Here is a 19,623-nt window from a genome sequence, read left to right on the forward strand (position 1 = left end):
GGGACCCTAAGGGGTAAGGGACCAATACCTCAGTCATTACTGCAATTCTTTCCCAATCTACCAGAGTTTCATGGCTCTGGCATGGTTTATTGGAAAGGCCACATCAGAGTTAACACTATGTAATACTTATTTTGTGCCAGGTGCGATTTGAGGAGCTTTCTATTTCTTGACTCATTTAATTTCACCAAAACTTATGACCTATGTAATATTTTTATCATTTCCAAGCAGACGAGATATAGACTGAAAAGCTTGCCCAAGTTGCTGGTAAGTGGTAGAGGAAGGATTTGAACTCAAGGGGTCTGGCTCCAGAGGTTGTGTTCTTAACCACCATTCTAGATCTGGTACGAGATGAGATTAGAAAAGACCTCATCGAATCTATAATGGGGAGGATCTCACTGGTCCTAAAGAGGCCTGCACCTGAAGATCCCAAAAGTACTCGGCCATTTATCTGCTTTGTAGGACACTGCATATCCCCTCTGACAGCGTTTAATGTGGGTGTCAGGGCTCTGAGGAAAAGGGTGCTTCAGGGCAAAGTATCCAGCAAAATGGTAGTGATAGACTTGAAATAAAATAAAAAAAAAGAAGTAAGGGTTGGGCACTGAAGAGAAGGATCTGCAAACTTAGGAAAAGTTTACTGTAAAATTTATTTCCACTAAAGTAGGTTTAGAATTTTAAGACAGTTTCTGGAAATTGGTTCATTTCTGCCAGTACCATGATTGTATTCATGGCAGCTCCATTTGTATCTGCTCAGAGCCACATTACCTCCTGAATTCCCCCATCCCTGGCCGAGATCACTGAGAATTGAGATTACACATCACAACAGTCTTCAAGTTTCAGGTCTAGTGTGTAAAGAGCTTAGAAGTTGCCATGCTGAAGTAAAAACCAGGAAAAGGCTGAACAAATGGAAAAATCAACAACTCTTCTTAGATGTAACAGAGGAGTGAGATTATGGGGTAAACCAATGCTCCTCAAAGTGGAAAGACTGACAGATAAACACAGATAGTCACAACTAACTGGATAGAAAGCTCCACAGGAATTGATGCTGGGGTGGGAAAATTGCAAATATATTTGACACATTTCCAGGGCTCAAAGAGGACAACTCTGAGCATTAAAACCTGTAGAGGACCCACCTATTGAGGGCCCACCCTGTGTGAGTGTCAGCTCCAGGAGCTCTACCAGGTTCTTATAGTGTCAGAGGACTGACACTTCAAGACTCACTATAAAGCCACAATAATCCAAACAGTGTGGTATCAGTGACAGAGCAGCCAGATGGAACATACAGAGAGCCCAGAATAAATCCGCAGAAATACAGCCAGTTGATCTTTGACAAAGGAGCAAAGGCAGTACAATGGAACAAAGGTAGTCTTTTCAACAAAGTGTTGGAGTAGACATCCCTATGCAAAAGCCAGAAATTATACACAGCCTTTACGCCCTTCACTAAAATTAACTCAAAATGGATCATAGACCGGCAAGTAAAATGCAAAACTATAAATCTCCTAGAAAATAACACAGCAGAAAACATAGCTGACTTTCAGTATGGTGATGACTTTATAAGTACTACACCAAAGGTTTGATTCATGAAAGGTGTAGTTCGTAGGCTGAACTTCACCAAAATTAAAAACTTCTGTGTTGTGAAAGACAGTGTTGAGAAAATAAGAAGATAATCTGCAAGTTGGGAGAAAAGTTTTACAAAACACATGTCTGATAATGGGCTATCATCCAAAATATATATATAAACTCTTAAAATCCAAAAGTAAGAAAATAAACAGCCTAATTAAAAAAAATGGGAAAATCACCTGAACAGACACCTCACTAAAAAAGATCTATGGATGGCAAATAAATATACTAAATGCTTCAGACCATAGAAATATAAATTAAAATAGCAATGAAATAGCACTATGCACTCATGGGAATGACCAAAATCCAGAACCTTCACAACACTAAATGCTGGTGAGAATGTGGAGCAGAACAAACTGCCGCTCATTGTTGGTGGGGATGTGAAATGTACGGCCACTTTGGACCATGGTGTGGCAGCTTCTTATAAAACCAAACGTACTCTTACCATACGATTCAAAAATTGTGCTCCTTGATATTTACTCAAGTGAACTGAAAAGTTTTGTTCACATAATAACCTGCACATGGGTGTTTATAGCAGCTTTATTCACAATTGTCAAAACTTGGAAACAACCAAGATGTCCTTTAGCAGGTAAATGGATAAGAAAACTGTGCTACATCCAGACAATGGGGTATTATCCAGCACTAAAAATAAAGGAGCTGTCAAGCCCTGAAAAGTCCTGAAAGAGACTTAAGTGAATATTGCTAAGTGAAAGAAACTGCAAACTGTATGATTTCATCAATATGACATTTTCAAAAAGGCAAAACTATGAAGACAGTAAAAAGATTAGTGGTTGGAAGAAGTTAGGGGGGAGGAGGGAATTAATAGGCTGAGCACAGAGATTTTTAGAAATGTGAAACTACTCTGTATAATAGTGCTATGGTGGATACATCTCATACATTTGTCAAAACCCCTAGGATGCATAACACCAGGAGTAAACCTTAATGTAAACTATGGATTTTGAGTGATAATGATGTGCTAATATATATTCATTTTTATTCTTTTATTTTTCTTTTGTTATTTTAGAGAGGTGGGGGAGAAGGATGGAGGGAGGGAGGGAGGGAGAGAGAGAGAGAGAGAGAGAGAGAGAGAATCTTAAGCAGGCTCCATGTGTAGCCTGATGCAGGGCTTGATCTCACGATTCTGAGATCATGACCTGAGCCGAAATTGAGTCAGAACCTTAATCGACTGAGCCACTCAGGTGCCCCTCCCTCCTTTTTTTTTTTTTTTTTGAGAGTGATCAGATTCATTATTTTAAACAAATGTAAGTCTGTGGTGCAGGATGTTCATAATGGGGGAGGCTGTGTGTGTGAGGCTAGGGTGTATGGGAAATCTTTTTACTTTCTGCTAATTTTTGCTGGGAACCAAAAACCTCTTTAAAAAATAAAGTTTATTAAAAGCAAAGCAAAGCAAAACAAAAAACAAGCAAACACTGATCCAATTCTTAAATTGCTTTTCTGGAAAAAGAACTCTCCATTAAAAGAGTAAATGTTTGCTTATTTTCATTTTCACAGCTCCGAAAGTTATTCTCTTTGAAGCAAGATTGAAGGAATACAGCAATTAAGTATAAACTAAAACTTCCTTTTTAATTTTTAGAGTAGGGATGACAAACAAGTTTGTCTAGTTGTTTAGTTACTAACTCTGCTGGACACAGAGCATGAGCCTTCTGTCCAGGCTCATCAGAAATAGAAAATGCAGGAACTAGTTATATCTGTTCTGGAATGGAGGAATGATGGCATTTATATATATATAATATATATATATATTTGTGGAGAATATAATCTCCAAGTAAACATTTTCTTATTGTCAGAGGCCTCTGTTAGCTAATATACTCTCCTTAGCCATTCTCCTTCTAGACTGGAGGTATCTTTACACTTCTAAATTCCTTTGCTGTGGGTCACTTGCTCCAGGATTTAAGATATGAAGTGACAGTTTTTTCCCTTTACTTGTCTTTTGGAGAAAAGATATTTATATCTCTTTGTAATTCCAATGATCTTTTTGCAGTTTCAATTACTTTTCTGACACATCCTGATTTCTAAATAGCTTCATTTTTCCTAATAATAAAAAGTTATGGCAATATCCATGCAGGGTATGTTTCCATAGGGAAAGCAAGTGAATAATTATAGATAGCATGAAATCTATCACAGTGGTTGATTATATTGTTAGTCTGTAACTCTGCGCTCCCATTTATGCTTATCATTTGTATGAAGAATATTTAAGACACAGTAATACAATTTACTGGTTTATTTACCTTTGACATTTTAGTAGACTTTCTCAAACCTAGATTCATGAATAGACTTTGATGCTTTACTCTTTCTAAACCTGTGCATGCTTATGTTCTCAGCTGTTGGCTTTGCCTTAAATGCTCATTTTTTTTTTAAAAAAAAGAATTTTTACTGTTTTGTGTTCAGCCACAGATGGTTTGAACAAGAGTTTGAACCTTACCGTTCCCTCAAGATGGAGCTGGAGAATTCAAAGTTATGATAAACCTGCTATAGCCATTTGTTATGGGAAGGTATATTAGAGCTTTGAGTTTGCAAGGCATCTATGAAATTTATAAGCACATGGATGTGCTCTCCAAGGGTAGTTGCATAGTCTTAATAGGGCTACATATTTTCTACCTTTATACTGTCTTCACCTTTCGTTAAATATCGTTGAAAAAGTGATCCTGAAAGCCCAGAGCCTAATGAACAGCTTGACTGCTGGTGTGTATACAATTGTGCTCAGGGGTGTTTCCTTTGGAAAGGAACAATTTTCAATGTTCTGTGGGATTAAAAAAATACTTCAAGGTATGCAACATTTCAGTTATATTATTTAGACACTAAATACATAAATATTCTATATATTTCACATTCCTATGCATGTCTCTATATATGGATGTTTGTACAGAGTGTGTAATTATGTTTGTATGTGTGTGTATAAATCTACATTAGGGATCTCAACTGGTGTTCTTGAATTTCAAATAGATTTGTAGAATGTATTATGTAATCTAGAAGTGATCTGTTCCAACTCCTTCCTTTCAATTTATATTAGGACCTGAGGTAATGCTAAATTCTGATTAATAGATTTTTGGTTAGCAAGTATCAATAATAGAGTTTATTCCATTCTATTTTTATCCAAGGTTCTGTTCTGGCAATCTATTTTAAAGTCAACATCACTGTCTCTCTTTATCTCCTTTTCTCTTCCACATCTTTGACGTGTATGAAGTCTTCTCCTCTATATCACCTCCCACCTTGCTTGCTCTTTGCCTGCCACACGATAATCCATATTTCATATTTTGAGACTAATTCTCAGTAGTCTTCCCAAATGGCCCACCTCAGGTTGGGATGAGTGGTCTTTCTGCACCATGTATTCCCATGGCATATTTTGCTCTTCTTTATCTTGGCATATATCATACTGCATTGTAATTCTCAGTGCATACATACACATACACACAGAGAATCCTGTATACACACACACACATGTGTATATAAATACTTCTATACACTCAAGCTATCCCTTAATTGATCATTAACTTCTTCAGAACAAGGCCAGTAACCTGTTTATTGTTTTATTTCATAAATCCATCAATGTTTGGCATATATTCAATGCTCAGTATGTATCTGTTGAATGAAGGAATGAATGAAGAATCTGGTTTTTATTAGGGTCAAGTTAATTTCTTTTACTCTATCATCAAATTAACGATACAGATGGCATGACTTACTTTAGGGGTAGAAGTCAACTGATTTGTAATTTTGATTTTAGCCAAGAATATTTTGAGATGATTGAAAATGTTATCTGTTATTTTTGTCTATTGACATTCATGTGTGTCACTTTCATGAAAACCTGAAAGAAACTGTACTAATATTTGGAATGACTACTCCTATCTGTTCTCAAAACCATATGCTTTGATATCACAGTTTCCGTCTTTCCCATCTGTTCAGCATACAAGGCTGTTTCTGATGAAGGGAGAAGAAAATCATTTCTGAGGGCAGAGTCTGCACAGGACCAAAATCAGACAGACCAGAATGTCCCATTCTGGATCAAACACCTGACAATATTGATGGTGGAGTTGTAGGAGCCATGTGAATGACCCCACACCTGTAACCCCATGTCAAAAATACTCCTATAATCCAGCTTGTTTTTCAGAGACAAGCTTCCTGTTTACTTTAAAGGGAAAAGTGCTTGATAAATTTAACTGCCATGAATTGCTTATAAAGGAGAAAAAATTGATGAAACTGCTAATAAAATCAAACAAGAAGGCCATTAGACAGGGGAGGTTCTAATGCCTTGGAGTCCTACTAAGCAAACCAAAACATGAGCCAGAACCAATGCACTCATATCCCAGAAAATGAAATGTAACCTTCAGTCACAAACAGCCAACTAGGCTTTCCCAAATAAGGTGGCGGCTTAAGTCCAAAACTAATCAAGTAATTTCCTTGCTTTGCTTGTGTGTCTTTTCTATAAAACCCTCTCCCCAACTCCTGTGGTAGAGAGCTCCTAATCACTTTTGATTTGGCATTGCTCAAAGAAACTCTTGAAAAATTTAATGTGCCACAGTTTCTCTTTTAAAAGCTAGTGTGGGCATTCACCCTCCCATTGGTGTGGTCCACCAAGTATTCTCTAGAAACCCTTGGCCACTAGTGTGAATGGAGGTAATGATCAAGAATGCTGAGTGATTTAAGGGGTAACGGTGAATCCCTCTGCCTCAATGTTTCAAAGATATCAAAGGTTTGAAGGAGTTATGAAAATAAAAGTGGTATCTTGGACAAAAATGAGAGTAAAGCAAGATGTGATTGTCATTTACCTTCACTGAGCTGAACTTGTTAGAACAGCTAGGCATTCTTGCAATATCCCCGTTTTGCAATGAAACATTGAATGCTAGGTTTTAATTAGGTCTGGGGGTACATACGGTAAGGCAGGCTAATAATTCCTGGTTTCCTGAGCCCTGGATATGTAGAAGAGGTGCAATCTGGAGGGCTGCCATTAGAAGGGCATCTGTGGGCCCTAGGAAGGCAATAGACTGAGGACAAAGAAGGACTCCTATTCATGGCATTATGCCTTGGGATTGGAGAGGCTAAGCTGTGTGTGTAAGATGATATTTTACAGTTGAGTAGGTTGAAGTTCTAGTCTTTTGGCAGCAAGCACAAGGACCCCCATAAGCATTCCTATTATTTTACAGCATCTCAGGATATCATTATTAAAATAGAAAAAAATAGAAAAGAAACCCTGACCTTCTGCATTGCACTCTATATAGACTTGAAGCACAAAAATATGTTTTGAATTTTCTCTTTCTGATTAGATTTCAGCTTTGTGAGTATGCTTTCCAGTTCTTTGTATAGAGGTGCCTTTTAGGAAGGTTGGAGGCTGGAATGAAAGATAGTGATGTCTCACAGCCTCACTTCTCTGCAGTTACAAGAGTGTGTGCACATAGAGTAGATGTGCAGACATTTTGAATCTGTCTTGTCAACAGCCCAAACTTTCCCAAGGCGCCTGCCAAGAAAATACATCTAAGCAGGCAGGGTGGACCCACATGCCAGCTAAATACTGTCACTGGTCCAGTTTAATCAGACATTTCACTCCTAATTTACATTTAGAGATCCTTTTTTAGCTCATTAAATAAATTGGAATAAAAACCTGGCTTGTCAATTCTTTCATCCTTTGCTTCTGCATAACCAGTTGAAGTCAAATGTAGCTTTGCAAACAAGGATAATTTAAGTTTTGATTATTCACAAGTATGTGTTATGTATTGTTAAGGGATTATTTTAGTTATCATTTGTATTTTCCTGAGCCAGGGCTTGAAGATGGTATGTGTGTGCGTGTGTGTGTGTTGGAGGGGGTGTTCAAGTAACTGTCTCAGAATTTAAGTCTGCCTGACTCTCACCTCAAGTCCAGGAAAATAGGCTCTCCAGGAGGTGACTTGGAGAACTTTCTATGGGTCCCATTGATTTTAGGCTGAAAGGGTTGATGGCTGTGCTAGCAGAGTGAGGGGCACTCACTCTCCTAGGAGTGGACCTCTTGCTCATTAGCTTTGCTGGGCCAGGTGTGTCCCAGCTATAGAAAGCCAGCATAAACTCTCTGAGAGGGCCTCCTATTGTGGTGGGCAGACCACAGGACAGATTTGGAAGGTCTTTGGGAATAGCAAGTGACCAGCTGGAACACAGAGACAAGTACTCTCAGCAAGGGAATGGTGGGTAAAAGAATCCTAGGAACTGAGGCATGAGGGGTACCTCAGAGGAATCCCTGTCAGTACTGTACCCACTGGAGCATCCATAGACTTAGCAAATAAAAAGACAAAAATAAAAACAGAATACCCAGTTAAATTTGAATTTCAGATAAACAATGAAAGTTTTTCTGAAACTCAAATTTAACCGGACAGTCTATATTTTATCTGGTAACTCTACCTATCAGAAAAAGTCAGATTCCAACATGAGCCAGGGTAAGAGAGCACAATGCCACTTCTAGACAGTATTTTCCAAGAAAAAACTTTACTGTCATGTTTCTGTTCTTTATGATCTGAAAGGTTCAGAAGCTGGATTAGGAAGAAAAGTGAGGTCAATACGCAGGAAAAAGAATCAGCCAATGGCCGCCTTCCCTTCTTCCAATGCTGTGGTGTTACCTGAGGAAAAGGAAGCAATAATTTGGATTATTTCTCTGTGATGGATCCATTCATTACAGACTTGAGGGTCTTCTATTTCTTGAGAGCTTGTTTGGAGGTTCTAGCAAGGGGACCTCCTCTATCGGGGATGGTCGTCCTCTTCGACCAGCGCGCAGCTTCGGGAGGGACGCACATGGAGCGGTGAGGGAGGAAGGGGACACCCGCCTAGCCAGCTAGATCAGCCGAATCAACCCTGGCGATCAATGGGGTGACAGATGTCGCAGCCAGATCGCCCTCACATCCAGAGGGTCTTCTATTTCTAAAGATAAAAATGTCATGGGATTGCTTGAATTTTTACCCAGGGCCAGTACCCCATGGAGTACTTTTAAAGAAAAAAAAAGTCTTTTGTTGTAGTTAACAACTCTATACATTTGAAAGTTAACAAGAGAGTAGATTTTAACAGTTCTCATCACAAGAAAAATTACAACGATATGAGGTTATGAGTGTTACCTAAACTTAGGTGGTAATCATCTGTATATCAAGTTGTTATGCAGTACACCTTAAATTAATGCCATGATACATGTTAATGAGGAAAAAAATGGCTTTGTGATTGTTTCTCAGTAAGTGCTTCATTCCTATCATGATGGTTACATTTTTATTGTTGTCATTGTTGATGCTCATGGAAGAAGATGTTTAACGAAGTAGTTCTATGATTTTAGAGCTATGAAGACTGGGGCCCCCAACTAAGAACCATAGGAAACAAGTTTCCCAATTCTGAAAAGGACAGCGGCATGTAAGAAGTAGCCCCCAAAACTTCACTGACTTCAGGAGATACAGGAAAATACCAACGGTTCACTGAGAGGAAGAGTGAAGACTTTTTTGAAACAAATTTTTAGAATGCTGCATTTCCCTTTCTCCTGCCTCAAACCCAGAGAGAAGTCTTTAGGATGACCACTCATGAAGTGTGAGTGGAGGGTGCTGGCATGTGGGTATATGCATGCTGGGGAAGCCACTAACATCTCCTCTTGACCTGTCCCCTTCTGGGCTGAATGTTGCTGAGCTGCTCATACTCAAGAGTCTAGCACCTCTCTGTGCTGAATGAGCTTTTAGGAGAATGTGAAAGCCATCTCCTGCAGTTTAGGGAGACAGATGGGGAAAAAGATCAGTGTTTACCTTTCCATTAAAAAACATGTAATGCTGAAGGTCTGGTTGGATCTGCCCTGAGAACAGTATAAGGGGGTGGACAGAGAGAGTAGTCTGTGTCTCCATAGTTTAGTTGGGCAAGAGTACAGAGCCAGAGGAGACCATGGAAGGATTTTCTGGACATTCAAAAATGCCCTGCCCAAGAAGTTTGCTTGCCTATGGGAGCTTGGCAAGCCCATCAGAAAGTGACCTTGTATGCGGTACCATTGGACACACCCGCTGAAAGCGATGTCATAGGAGATTAGCTGGAGATGATATCATTTGGCCCAGGCAGAGGCGCTGTGGGGAATTCCTAATGGGAAGGGGCTCTGAGAACAAAGAATTAGCATCAGGGCATCTGTCACAAAGAAGTCACTGAGACTAGACTATAGTCAAGACTATTTTTGCCCCTCACTTTTCCTGCCTTGACCCTGGAGGAGTGTGGCAGTATGTGCCAGTTTTAAAACAAGGCCCAGCATTCTTTGATATACCTCCTATCAGAAGCTGGAATCTATGTTTCCTTCCTTGAGTCTGGACTCTGCAAGTGCCTAATTATTAATATGGTAGACGTGACACTGTTCTAGTTTCTGGGCTAAGCCTTTAGAAGCTGGCAGCTTCCACTTCTGTTCTTGTAGATACTTGCTTTTGGAACCTGGCCACCATGCTGTGAGGAAGCCAAACTGACACACGGAGAGGGCTTGGGTAGGTGTCCAAACTACAGGCCAGCTTTGATCCCAGCCAAGAGCCAGCACCAACCTCCAGATGTCTGAGTAAAGAAGCCTCCATGTCATTTTAGCCTCCAATCTTCGAGTCCTTCCCCAGGCTCTGAGTTACCCTAGCTGCTACCATATGGATGAAAGTGGCGTATTTGTGAGCAAAACAAATGACTGTTTTGTTAAGCCTCTAAATTTGGGCTGATTTGTTACACAGCAATAGATAAATAAAAGAAGAAGCCAGACTGAACAGCTGGTAAGTTTGACCCCTTCCTTCCTGCAGGTTTGTGTGGGAGGGAGACCCTTGGGACATGAGATGAGTATTTTTTACCTTGGTCTCACTGGACATTTTAGAACCTGAAAAGGAGACTACCCCAGATTCAGAAAGTAACAGAAAAAGCAAGGAATTGTCTTGAGAGATTTTCTTCAGTGGCTGGCACAGGAGATCCTGGTCTAGCCTATCTGCAGGGCAATCAGGGAAAAGAAAAAAGTGTTCTTTTCCCTTTCTGTTCGATCATATCCACACTGCTCCATAAATGGCCACCTGCACACTTCTTACAGCCAAGCTCGTTGTTCCAAGCAAACGCAAAAAGAAATGAATTGGGAATTTGTTCTTCTGGGCTTCTTTCTGTTCAACTACATAACTATGGCTTAACTATGTTTTCTTAGGTCTAAGCAGAAAACAATTCATAAAATAAAGACTAATTGCATTTCTGGGACAAAATATGATTGTGGAATAAATATGAGAAGTGGCATTTTGACTGCTTCCTGTTTCAAAGCAGTTAAATAGACCACCGTCATATTAAAAACAATTGTAAGAACTTCATTGAAATTGAGACTTAGCATGTTAAAATTGGGTGCAGGGTTTCTGCTCACTACTTCAGACTAAGATATTTTTAATAGTAGCTAAAATAAAATTAGAATAAAGGATGTTATATAAAATATTTTTAAAAATTTTTAAACATTTATTTATTTTTGAGAGAGAGGGAGAGAGACAGACAGATCGTGAGCAGGGGAGGGGCAGAAAGAGAGGGAGAAACAGAATCCGAAGCAGGCTCCAGGCTCTGAGCTGTCAGTACAGAGCCCGACATGGGGCCTGAACTCAGGAACCCGTGAGATCATGACCTGAGCCAAAGTCGGATGCTTAACCTATTGAGCTGCCTGGGTGCCCCTGTTTTATTTTTATGTATATTTAGGAGAAATAGGCATAATAATAGCAATAATAATGTTACATTGTAATTGAGTCTTTGTTCTGTATTATATTTGAAGAACACTTATGAAAGTTCTTTTACTAAATTCTCTTAACTGTCCCTTCTGACACCTATAGGATAGAAAGGATAATAATCATTATTCTGATTTGAAGATACAGAAATTGGGGATCAGTAGGAGTTAAACGAGTCCTCCAATGTTATACAGCTGGGAAATAGTGGAATTTGGACCAGAATCCTTGTCTTTTGATCAGGTTAACATTCTCTCTTTCTCATATGGCTAAAGAATATCTTTAAATAGATTATGTGAAAAACTGAGGAAGCTATCTGAGTATCCTGTTTTGGCTGGCTATTTCTGATTCTAAAACCTAAATTATCTCTATGATCTAGTGATTTGGAATTTGAGAATGGAATGGGATTTTAAACGTTTTGAAAGACAATCCCCTTACTTACTAAAAGAATTAACAAATGACACTTCACAGATATAGTGTGATATGCTAGGTTCTGAGATCCAGACAGTAATAAGCCAAGGTCCCTGACCCTCGCTTGAAGCAGAGCACAGAAGAGGAGCTTCTAATATGGTCATGACCAGATTAACTCTCTGGAGGAAAGGACTCCTGAGGGGAGTCTTCAGTGATGAGTCTGGGTGAGTAAGAAGGAAACCAGCTGAAGGGCATCTTTGGTGGGGAGGAAGAGAGAGCAATGGACGCTAATAACCAGAGTGTTTAAGTGACTTTCCAGCAATTATACAGTTAGTGACACATTAAGACCTGAATCCAATCTGCCTTTCCAAGAACAATGCTTATGTCTCTGCCTCTCTTCTTCAGTTCACTCTGCAAGTGTACAGATAATTTTATTTGCATTAAAACTGCCTGGTGGGCACTTGAGGGGAAGAGCACTGGGTGTTGTATGGAAAACAATTTGACAATAAAATATTATGGAAAAAAAAAACTGCCTCTGCAGAGAATAGAAGAATGGCCAAGAGGGACCTTATTCTTTAATATTATTCAGAAAATTTTAGCAAGTGTAAGTAAGACTAGAGGAAAAAAATGACCAATACAGGATAGTCTTATCAAACAAGTATTTAAATCATGTGAATTCAGCTCTCTATGATCAGCAAAAAGAGAGAATGATAATCAGAGTATTGCTATCTATTTTATTCAATGTCGAGAGTTTGAGTTGAGAGACATAGCCTGTTGTTTCTTTGCTGTTTCACTTACTACAGTATTCCGATTAAATTGTGAATATCTTCTCCAATGATAACTCTAGAGTTTAAAAATGCATACTTTTGAATAGTGAAAACACAGCCTATGTGGGCTTTAATTCATGGAGAGAAAATGATGTATATTCCAATTACCCTTGACAGTATCTTAGGAAGGAATTTTGAAACCAATATAGTGGATGACTTTCAGTATGTTAAACAAGGTAGGTTTTTCTTAAGAATTGGATTAGTTCTTACTTCCAGTGAAACAATGGTCTTGCTCATAATGGCCATGTTGTGAAATTCATCTGGAAAAAAATGGTTGAGAATAGTTAAGAAAATATTGACTAAGAATAATAAGATGGGAATATTTGCACAGCCAGATGTAGAAGAGTCACATCAAGGAACAGAGCAGAACAAAGATGCAAATATATACAAATATTCACATATGAAAAACTCATTTCAAGCCAGTGGGGAACAGGTGAATTTTTCAAAAAATGTAATGGTATAACTAGCTAAATTTGTGAAAATAATGAATTTTGATTGGCTAAAGAAAAGGTTGATAAGCATGACCACAACAAAACTTAAACTCTATTGTAAAAAACACTGGAATGTAAAGTAAATTATAATAGACTAAAAAACATGTTTGTAGTATATGTGAAAACTAGAGGGGATATAGGATGTTTATCATTTGATTTGTGTGCTTGCCAACATCCCTTTCTCTAAAAATAAAACAAATAAGCAGAGGTCATATGGCCTTCTTCTCCTGAACCCCCAAATTCCCTGGTCATGTCTGATTTGACAAGGGATGTGCATCTAGCTCAAAGCAAGTCAATACAAGAGTCAGATTCTCAGCCTCACGTGTTTAGGTGTAGAAACACAGATAACATAGCTGGTTATAGTACATACCAGAGGACATCCATGCTCTTATTCCTTATAGAATAGGGCCCAGAGTTGGCTCTATTGCAGCCTCCACTCTCACAAATGCATAAACCCATGAATATATATAAAGGAAGTCTTGTCGAGCAATCTAGTCCATGAAAAGAAGAAAGGGACAGATGTGAAGAGAGAAGAGTCTAGAGAGCACACTCCCTGACAACTTGCCAATTAGTTCTAGAACTTCCCGGTTTTGTGTTCTATAAGGTTGTCTCTTTTTCTAGCTAGAGAGTCCCTATTTCCTAAACTAGATCAAATAGATTTGTCTTGGGGCACATGGGTGGCTCAGTTGATACAAAACTGACTCTTGATTTCAGGTCAGGTCATGATCTCATGATTCATGAGTTCAAGCCCCAGGTCAGATTCTGTGCTGACAGTGTGGCATCTGCTTGAGATTCTCTCTCTCTCTTTCTCTCTCTCTCTCTGCCATCCCACCTATTCATGAGCTCTCTGTCTCTCTCTGTATGTCTCCTTGAAAATAAATAAACTAAAAAAATATTTGTCTCAACAGCCAAGTGATACTCATGACATAGGGCTAATATATGAAATACTCCTTCATATCAATAATATTTTAATAGTAAAATGGGCAAAAGGTACAAACATGGATTTTTCTAAAGAAATACAACCAGCCAATAAACATGGAAAAAACTCAACTTCATTGAGACCAAAACATAGAAATATTAAAATAATGTAATACTATACTTTTATCCTGTCAAGTTAACCAAGACTATTTTAAGCCTTCAATATTGAGAAAGATTAGGGAAAATAGGTATTCATGCATTGCTTCTAAAAGTATAAATTGTCTGAACTTTTCTGGAAGTCAGTTTTGCATACTCTTTGATAGAGCCACTCTATTCTGCTTCCAGACACTAAGACTAAGTACTAATTAAGTTACAATGCTATAAAACATTTTTAGAATTTTTATGATGAAAATATGTGTATACATAAACATTTCTGACTTTTTAAATGGTGATTTTCTGTCAGTGACAATATTGCCAATATTTCAAAGGTAGGAAACAGATACATGAAAGTAAATTAGAAGATAAAAAATATCTATGATTCTATCACTCAGAGGTTTCCAGTTTTGATATACAAGGTCAGAAATAGCTGTGGTTATAGATGTGGCCATGTAGTAGATAGATTCAAAGACCATTTCCTTGGATTCCTATCCTGACCTTGATTATCCAACTGTCTATGATATAGTGGCCAACTCCTTGGCTTTTGTTTCCCATCCCTTTTCTGAATTCCTTCTAAATTTTGGAATTTTCATGCTCATTCTCATGGACAACGAACTTTTCTTCTACCATTAATAATATTTATTCCAGGGGTGCCTGGGTGGCTCAGTTGGTTAAGCATCTGGCTTTGGCTCAGATTGTGATCGTATGGTTCGTGAGTTCATGTTTGGTGAGTCTGAGCCTGGTGTCAGGCTCTGTGCTTGACAGCTCAGAGCCTGGAGCCTGCTTCAGATTCTGTGTCTTTCTCTCTCTCTGCTTCTCCCCCTGCTCACACTCTGTCTCTCTCTCTCTTTCTCTGAAAAATAAACATTAAAACAATTTAAAAAATATATTGATTTTAATCAAGCTTACTTTTATTCATTCTGCTTATCTAACTTTTTTTTTTAAAAAAGACACATTTATTCAGCATCATGATCAGACTATTAAATTTAGCAATCAATAGCATGGGTACAAAATCTACATTAAAACCCTTGGTTGGAATGCTTTACACTTTTCACCGAACAGAAACTAAAATAACCTGTTGTACAATTAGTCACAAATACAACCCTCAAGTTTTTTGCCCATACACATGAGTATTGTGTAAAACATGTCTTCTTGGTAGCAGTGGGGCCCTGCCACCACGGTGCTTGGCTGAGTTCACAAATCTGTTGTAACCTGTAGCTTCCCTGTCACTTTTCTGGCTCTCCTCTCCTGCTAAGCTTTGTTTCCTGGCAGTAATTCAAACCTTCTGCCACCGCCATAGCTACCACTGCTGCTGGAACTGCCAGAGCCACCTTGGTTTCATGGTTTGGCAAAGTGTTGGCCTCTACCACCATAGGGGCCAGAGCTTCTGCCTCCAAAATTTCATCCTTTCATGGGTCCACAATTTGAAGATTGATTGTTGTAATTGCCAAAATCATTATAGCTTCCACCGCCTCCAAAGCTGCTTCCATTGTTACCAAATCAGTTATAGACATCCCCAGTGCTACCAAAGCCACGACACCCACTGAAGTTTCCTCCACAACCAAAACCACCTCCACGACCACCACTGAGGTTTTCAGAACCACTTCCACTTCTTTGGTTGGAGGAAGCCCTAGCCGTCTCTTGTTTAGATAGAGCCTTCCTTACTTCACAGTTGTGGCCGTTCACAGTACAGTATTTTGAATGACAATCTTATCTACAGAGTCATGGTTGTCAAATGTTACAAAAGCAAATTCTCTCTTTTTGCCACTGCCTCAGTCATTCATGATTTCAATCACTTCAATTTTCCCATACTGTTCAAAATAATGTCTTAGATGATGTTCTTCAGTGCCTTCTTTAATGCCACCGAGAAAAATCTTTTTCACAGTTAAGCGGGCTTCAGGTCTTTGAGAATCTTCTCTCGAGACAGCCCTCTCTGGTTCTACAATGCTTTCATCCACCTTGTGTGGTCTTGCATTCATGGCTGCATCTACCTCCTCCACAGTGACATTGGTGACAAACCCAAAGCCTCTGGAGCGCTTGGTGTTTGAATCTCTCATTACCACACAGTCTGTAAGCATTCCCCATTGCTCAAAATGGCTCCTCAGACTCTCATCAGTTCTTTTAAAGCTCAAACCTCCAATGAAAACTTCACCAGCTGTTCAGGCTCTTTGGGAGACTCTGACTTAGACATGATGACAGTGGGAGGGGAGACTTTAATGATGGTTCTCGGTGGTGTCCACAGGCAGAAAGGTCCTTGGCTAATTTTTGAAATAACTTCCTTTGTAATTTTTTTTTCTGATTTACCCTCCTTTCGTCAGTTTTAGGCTCACTCTCCACTGAACTGAGTTTCCTTGGACCAGGGAGTTTTGATAGGTCTTTCTTCCTGGACCTCTTTTCCTACTATCTTTCATTTCTCATTGATATCACCTTGGAAGATTACTACAGTATTAATGAATCAAGTTTATGTCCATAACCTTTACAGGGTAATGCTGCTATTCCTCCTGAAAAGGTAGGGGGTGTCCATATCTCCAACTCCTTGAATCTTACCTGTTTTTGTGGCTTTTGGGGGATGAGTACAGTGCGGCAGAAGTGACATTATGTGAGTTCCAAAGAATAAGAGTTGTGGTCTTTGCAACTAATGCATTCACCCTCTTGGAATACTAAGACTACCATTCTGTGAACATACAGGAGAATGAGAGGCCATGTGGAAACTTGAGGAACCCATCAATAGCCAGCATCCTTTGTCAGATACATTAGTGAGGCCATCTTGGATCTTTTAATTGAGAAGTTGGATTACCATTGTTACAGGGGTGATTCCAGGATAGACCAGCAGAAGGACTGCTGGGAATGCCAACCAATAAAATAATATGTCACTGTTGTTTTGAGCCAAAGAATTTTGGAATGGTTTCTTAGGCAGAAATAGTTAACTGATATAATCACTTTTTTCAAGGAAGCATCTCTGAGTATCACTCTCCATCCACCAGCCTCTAACTCCCTGTCTCTTCTGTCTCCATTAATTTGGGCTTAGTTAGCTTTGTTTTGCTTCTCTACTGCCCCGCCAATAAGTCTTACACTATATAGTCATTGTAGTTTTACCTGTCTGTGTCCTTGACTAAAATGCAGTCCTGGGAGGGGCAAGAGCTCTATCTTATTGACTGTTGTATCCCTAACTGGTGGAATGCCTGCCATGTATTTTGTAACCTGGTTTTATATTAAGCAGTAGAGCACCAACATGTTTCCAGAGCAATCAGTAGTCTCCTGCAACATTATTTTTAATAGCTCTAAGCTATACCTTTGTTAGAATGTATCATAATCCATTAAAACATACATCCTAGTTCTGACATGCAGGTTGTTATCAGTTTTCACTATTATAAAAATACTGGCATGAACATCTTATAAACAAATCATTGTACACATCCTTAATTATTTTCTTACAATAAATTACTAAAGGTGAAATTGCCTTTTCAAAAGATATAATGTATAAAACATTTTTAGCCTGTTCATGATCATTACAAAAGAATGAAAAAATTTAAGGTAGCAAAAAGAAACAAAAATTGTCAGAATTGTTGGCAATTTCATGAATTTATCCATATTTTCTTCTTTATCTAAAATAAACATGTTATGCATCATTGGTAAAAAAATATTAAAAAGTACAAAAAGGTATAAGGTAAAAAATAATTCTCCTTCCCATGCCTGTTTCCTAAACTCCTGATGCTTTCCTCCAAGGCATTCATTAATGCAAGATTCTTGTGTACCATTCAAAGCATTCCATACGCGCATGTGCTGATATGCATATTTAGGCCACCCCCTCCCTCTCTCATCCTCCTTCCCTTCATTCCTTCTTCACAAATAAAAGCACTTTATACACATTTTCTACACCTTTTTCCCACTTAATAGGTTTTGGAAAATTGTTTTATATCAATATATAGATAGCAGTTTCATTCTTTTTCCTTAATCAACCAAGCTTGATTTAGTTCATCACCCTACATGATCTTAAATATATTCCCCATTTTGTATTTTTTTAATGCTTTTAAAGAAGATAATAGTCTCATGGCTTAACAATTTAAATAATACAAAAAGATGTTCAGCAAATAATCTTGCTCCTACTTTTGTTCCCTAAAGGTCAGTACTTACACTGGTTTCTTAGATCTCCTTCCAACATTTCTTTATGTTAATACAAGCAAACATGCATCAACTTATTTCTCTTTCATTTTTATGTAAAATATAGATCACATAAATCAAAGTCCCAGCAGGAAACAGAATTCTGCTATGATAAATCAACTATACAGATTTAATGAGACAAATTTTTACAGAGGGTGATTGATAGTGTTAAGGGAGCAGAAATGGAGGCCAAGCATCCCCTCCCACCCCCCACCTCTTGCAGAGAATAAGAGGAAACATTTACTGGCCCTAAGCCTGAAGGGGCAAAAGGATTAGAGAGGGTTACCAGAGCCAAGTGTGAGCTAAAGCCAGATGAGAGCTAGAGCCATGGAGGAGGCTTCCTTGCCAGCAGGGTTCAGGTCAAGGTGAGCTGCAGCTACTGCCAGAATTTGGGTAGCAAGGTGTTGAAGTGGGGCAGACACACCCTGTCCTCTCTCTTCTCACTCCTCTGTCTGTGACCCCCACTGGCCACTCACCAAAGTGAGACAGCAAGGGGGTCCTGTGGTCCAGCTTCTAGAGCACAGAGCAAGGCAGGGAAGCATGGACTGTGAGTTATCTATCAGGTTAGGGATAAAGGGAGAGTAACCAGATGCACACTAGAGACACTGTTTTGAAATTTGCTTCTTTCCATTTCTTACATCCTAAAGATCTTTCCATATCGGGGCATAGGAGGGGCTTTTCTTTTTTTAACAGATGCAGAGTATTCAGTTTTTTGTTTAAAAATTTTAATGTTCATTTTTTAATAGTTTATTTTCAAATTGGTTTCCATGTAACACGCAGTGTTCATTTTTGAGAGAGAGAGACAGAGAGAGTGAATGAATGATAGGAAGAAAGACACAGAATCCCAAGCCAGCTCCAGAATCAGAGCTGTCAGCACAGAGCCCGATGCAGGGCTTGAACCCATGAATCACGAGATTCACCTGAACTGAAGTCAGTTGCTTAACTGACTGAGCCAACCAGGCTCTGAGTATTCAGGTTTTTTTTTTAAAATCAATTTACTGTAATTTATTTAGGTTACCCTCATAATGAACTTAAACAAGGTTTTGTCAACCTTTGGGATGGTGCACACCATTGTATATACATCATTTTACATATGTCCTGCAACCTGGACCTGAAGGATAAATTTTCAGACTGACTCAGGTATAATTTGGGGAGATGTTGCCAGATTTCCCTCTTTAGTAATTGAACTCCTTTGCACTGCCATCGCTGTTCCCCTGTAGCCTCACAGGCAGTGTTGCTGAATTTTGGAATATTTGCCAAAATGATAGGCGAATAATGTAATCTTCAGATAATATACTTTTTTTTTGGGCATTTCTTTTATTCTGAAGAAAATTCAGCTTCTTTTTGTATATT

General features: G+C 38.8%; 1 pseudogene; it reads right to left on the reverse strand.

The window, feature by feature from the left end:
• Positions 1 to 15,279: 15,279 nt before the first annotated feature.
• Positions 15,280 to 16,300, reverse strand: LOC115278125 (annotated as a pseudogene).
• Between the last annotated feature and the right edge of the window lie 3,323 nt (positions 16,301 to 19,623).

The sequence above is a fragment of the Suricata suricatta genome, chromosome 14 (genome assembly GCF_006229205.1).
Source record: "Suricata suricatta isolate VVHF042 chromosome 14, meerkat_22Aug2017_6uvM2_HiC, whole genome shotgun sequence".
Taxonomy (NCBI): domain Eukaryota; kingdom Metazoa; phylum Chordata; class Mammalia; order Carnivora; family Herpestidae; genus Suricata; species Suricata suricatta.